The sequence below is a fragment of the Podarcis pityusensis genome, assembly GCF_964106645.2.
Source record: "Podarcis pityusensis genome assembly, chromosome: 14".
In the NCBI taxonomy this organism is placed as follows: Eukaryota; Metazoa; Chordata; class Lepidosauria; order Squamata; family Lacertidae; genus Podarcis; species Podarcis pityusensis.
Window position 1 is genome coordinate 2,346,396 of NC_138039.1, and position 4,643 is coordinate 2,351,038.

A 4,643-nucleotide genomic window follows, 5' to 3' on the forward strand; every position below is an offset into this window, starting at 1 on the left:
GGCATGCGCGCGGGTCCCTCTTCAAATCCGTCCGTGTGGAAACCGGCCTCCTCGGCGCCACAGTTCCGGGAGGGAGGAGGAGGCGGCGCCTCTTCTTCCTATATGGGATTTGGCGAGCTTCTTTGCACGTGGGCTGGGGATGGGGGAGGCCCTATTGTGTTGGGGTGGGAGGGGGGTGCAGAGGTCTTTAATTGTCAGGTGCGCGTGAGGGCACAGCTTTAAGGGCTGGCCGGGGGTAGGATCTCATAAGGAGCAGGAAATGATGGGAGAGGACACAGAGGACTAGCGGCTTGAAAATGCAGTTTGTTTTTTTAATTTCCTTTTTTTTAAAAAAAGTAATCTTTACTAGTGTAAATTACACACATATACTCAACAATTTACAAAGAATTCACACTTGCAGGAAGAAAAAATAAAGGGGGGGGAGAAAAGAAAAGGAAGAGAGAAAAAATTGCAGAAAAGAAGGGGGGAAACAGAAGAAAGGAGCAAAAACAAATTTACATATGTAATCTTCCTATTAACATCTTAATAAGCACTTAAATAAAAAGACTTGATAAAACGAGTCTTCCATTCGTTCTCATTTCACTGTTTATACTTTCTTTTTGTCACACAGTTTCCTAATCTTTAGTACTGTTCCTATTTACTCCAAAAACGATGTTTGTTATGCATTTTGTACCACTCGAGTTCTGCTAGTATTGTATCGTTGGTATATAATCCTTAAATATTCTCCATTCTCTAAATATTTTCTGGTTCACTACTCCTCTAACTCTTCCTGTCAATTTTGCTATTGTAGGTATTCTAGCATAAGTATCTGCCCGTCTGTAATTGTCAGCATTTTTTCATCTTTCCAGTTTCTTGCCACAAGGATTCTTGCTGCTGTGGTGGCATACATGAACAGTGGTCTTATGTCTTATTTTATTTTTTAAATTTCCACATTGCCCTTCATCCGAGGATCACAGGGCGGTTACGTTGTAAAAACACGGAAAAGGTGTGCCCCTGCTCAGAACGAGGGTGGATTTGATGTAAATCAAATTGATTTAAATCACAATTTAAATCACTATTCAATAAGACTTGATTTAAATCACTGGTCAGTAAGACTAGCCTAGCATCCCACCTTCGTCACCAGTGAAGTATAGGTAGGTTCCCACGAGGCAAGACACAGCAATAACAGCAAGAACCTTTATTGAGCTACATAGCTGGGTAACAGGGGCAAAGCAACTGCCTTATATACATACCTGAAAGCCTGGACCACTCCCACTCCCAACATGATTGGCTGTCTAAACTTCCAAGCTGCAAATCACGACTCAGAGTTCAAGGGCCAATGGCAGAAGCTCAAATCCTAAAGTCTTCTGTGATTGGACATCATGTATCGAATCAGAACACACAAGCTCAGAATCCTTAGTCCAGACTCAAGCTCAGTCAGACACAGATTTACCTTTGGATTAGTGGTTTTCAACCAGTGTGCCGTGGCACCCTGGGGTGCCTTGAATGATGGTCAGGGGTGCTGCGGATAACAGGGGCCTCTGTCCCTCTTTCCTTCTCTCCCTCCTCTGATGCCCTTTTGCATCTCTGCCTCCCAAAGGCTTGCACAGCTGTTTGTTGCAGCAGCCCTGGCTCCAAGCTCCCCAAGCGAATGGTGCCTCTGGGGCTGGTCAGGGGGTGCTGGTTGCCAGGAGCAAGCAAGCAAGCCAGTGGGCGAGGGAGCCCAGCCCACCAGCCCTTGCTGTTGGGAATGGGCAGACAAGTCCCAAGTCCCTGTGGGGGCAGTGTGAGGAGGCATCTCTCCTTGGGGCAGCTCAGAGACCAGGGGCGGCTGCCCGGAGGACTCCCAAAGAGAGGGGAGAGGAGAGGCGGCTCGGGGAACACCCTACAAGGGAGTGTGTTCGAAAAAGGGTGAGAGGCTGCCTGCTCTGCAAGCAAAGGGTGACATAACTGGGCCCCTGAGCCCCACAGGGGTGCCAAAGAAAGAATGTAGTCGGCCAAGTGAGCCGTGGACTCAGAAAGGCTGATAACCTCTGCACTAAAAAGGCATATTTCTATTCCTCCACCCCTTCCCTTGTGCCTCAGGTGCAGATTGCTGCCATACTTAAAACTCAAACAACCCCTCCAGCTGCAACCTTCACCAACCTGAGGCTAGGCAGATGTTTGGGGTGGGAACCAAGGCTAGGCTGGGCCGGACAGCACTTGTGCTCAAAAACATCTGGAGGGGGCCCCAGATGCCGGTTATCTTCTCTTGGAATGGAATCCAATGAATTTGGCTGCATCAGCAGGTTTTGGCAATTTGGAAATGTACAGTACTAGGAGCTACAGTGGTACCTCGGGTTAAGAACTTAATTTGTTCCAGAAACTGTTAACCTGAAACTGTTCTTAACCTGAAGCACCACTTTAGCTAATGGGGCCTCCTGCTGCTGCTGTGCCGCCAGAGCATGATTTCTGTTCTCATCCTGAAGCAAAGTTCTTAACCCGAGGTACTACTTCTGGGTTAGCGGAGTCTGTAACCTGAAGCGTATGTAACCCGAGGTACCACTGTATTTGGGAGTAAGACAGGGCGGGTGGAAATCAAACAGGTGCACATCTAAATATGTGCTTCAAGCAAAGGGTGACATAACTGGGCTCCTGAGCCCCCCAGGGGTGCCGCAGAAAGAATGTACAGTAGTTGGCCAAGGGAGCCGTGGACTCAAAAAGTTTGAAAACCTCTGGATTAGACTAAGCTTGGGGATAGCTCAGCTAGTTAGAGCGTGGTCTGATAACGCCAGGGTTGCAGGTTTGATCCCTGTATGGGACAGCTGCATATTTCTGCATTGCCGGGAGTTGGACTAGATGAGCCTCAGGGTCCCTCTACAGTTCTATGAGGCTATGATTTGTATTTCACTCTTGATTTAATTTGTCTGACTTTTAGCCAGACCCTATGGGAAAACAGATGGGGGGAGTTAATTATTAATCACTGTCCATTAAATATTCTCATTATTAATTATCAATACATTAGAACACCATTGCACAGTTCCGTCACTGTAGTTCATTTATAGGTACAGATGTAATGTTTTTTGGGGGGGAGAGAGAATTTCACGTTACTTCCGATGACCTCCATGAAAAGTTGCTTTGCAAAGCTTAAACAAGGAGATGAAGGGTGTAAAGACTTCCTTGGGAAGAAAAGGTTAAAAGACATTAATGTCTCTGCATCAGAGACGGATTTTGCTCTGACTGCTAATTAGCCAGAAGCCGCTTCTCGCAATGAGAGGCATCAGAGAGATTTAATCAGGAAGCAGGCTCTCTGTCAAAGGGAGTGTGCTGCTGCCATTTCCCCGAGGTGTGTATGTGTCTGTCAGGATGGACCAAGTGGGGGGAAAGTCATTACAAGGAAACAGTTATGCGCAGTTATCCTGTTGGAAATTCATCCCTGCCTCCCAGGAAGAGAGACAGAGTGTCAGGCATCTGAGCAGGGAGAAACTTCTGCATGGGTTTCAGAAATACATGTGAGTCAAACATTTCTAGAGTGTCTTGTGACCCAGTCTGTCTTGTCCCCAAAAAACATTGATTTCCTGTGTGTGATCTAGTAACATTTATGTTGGTTGGGAAAGAAAAAAAGATGGTATATAAAAAGAAGAATTCCTGGATGCATAGATTCAGGTTTGGGGCAAATACTCTTTAGTGAGAGAACCGCAGCAGACGTCTAAAATCACAAAATATGCAGCAAAAGTGTGGAAAAATAGGCAGTTAGATGTTTAAATATCCCCTTCTAAGTTGCTTCCAAATTTCCCCACTTCCTGTAGCACAGAAAGAAACCACACGTTTGGTAAGTTAAAAATTATTTACAGTACTTACAAACTCTTCAAAGGTCAGGTTCCTGTGCCTTTCCATACAGCAGTTATAAAAACCCAGGCAGTAAAGCTTAAGCTACCAGCATGAGTTTGACCAAGCTGCAGGAGGCAGTGGAAGACAGGAATGCCTGGCGTGCTCTGGTCCAGGGGGTCATGAAGAGTCCGACACAACTAAACGACTAAACAACAACAAAAAGGGGAGTGAAAGGCGATATATCAAGTCCAAACTCCTCCTCCTCCTCCTCCTCCTCCTCCTCCTCTTCCTCTTCCTCTTCCTCTTCCTCTTCCTCTTCCTCCTCTTCTTCTTCTTCTTCTTCTTCTTCTTCTTCTTCTTCTTCCATTTAACCGGGGAAAGTCCCATTGCATTCATCAGTACCGACTTCCAAGTAAACATCCACAGAATTGGGCCACATCTCTGTTAGCAGGAACTCATCAAATGTCTTTCTGGCAAGACACGGTATCTCATCCTCAAGCTCTCTTTTCTCACCATGAAATCTGTAGTGTGGGGTGAGTATACCGACCTACTCTATAGGGCTGTTGTTAGGATTACTGAGATAATGCATGTGAAGAACTTTGCAAACTTAAAAAGAGTGTGCAATAAAATGCCACTATGATTTAGCTGATGGAAGTTGTCGTTCTAAACACCAGGTTGGTGAAGGCTGGACAAAAGCATTCACTTGGGGTATTCTAGTTTGGGGACCTAAACTCTTTGAGTTTTTGCATCTGACTTTCCCCTTGTTGTTGTTGTTGTCTAGTCGTTTAGTCGTGTCCGACTCTTCATGACCCCCTGGACCAGAGCACGCCAGGCACTCCTGTCTTCCACTGCCT